Raw genomic sequence first — 379 nt, 5'->3', positions numbered from 1 at the left:
CGGCCCCGGCTTATCCGGTTGTACCGAGCGCTGCCGCCCAGCGCTCCCGCACCCCCGGGGGAGAGCTCGTTACCTGCGCTCTGTGTCCCGGCGCACCAGGGGCCCGCAAAGGCAGAGCTGCGCCGGGCTGCCCTGCGCCTCTGGAGCAGGCACATACCAACGGCAACCCTGGCTCCCTGCCCCCAGTCCCTGCTTTCGGTCCCTACCCTCATCCCTGCCTTATTCCTTACCCTGACTTCCTGCCTTCATTCCCTGCCCTCCATCCCTGCCTCATTCCCTGCTCTCACTCCCTGCCTTCTTCCCTGCTCTCACTCCCTGCCTTCATTCCCTGCTCTCACTCCCTGCCTTCATTCCCTGCCCTCCATCCCTGCCTCCTTCC

The sequence above is a fragment of the Nestor notabilis genome, unplaced genomic scaffold (assembly GCF_000696875.1).
Source record: "Nestor notabilis isolate BGI_N333 unplaced genomic scaffold, ASM69687v1 scaffold21942, whole genome shotgun sequence".
Taxonomy (NCBI): domain Eukaryota; kingdom Metazoa; phylum Chordata; class Aves; order Psittaciformes; family Psittacidae; genus Nestor; species Nestor notabilis.
This window is presented reverse-complemented; position numbering follows the sequence as displayed.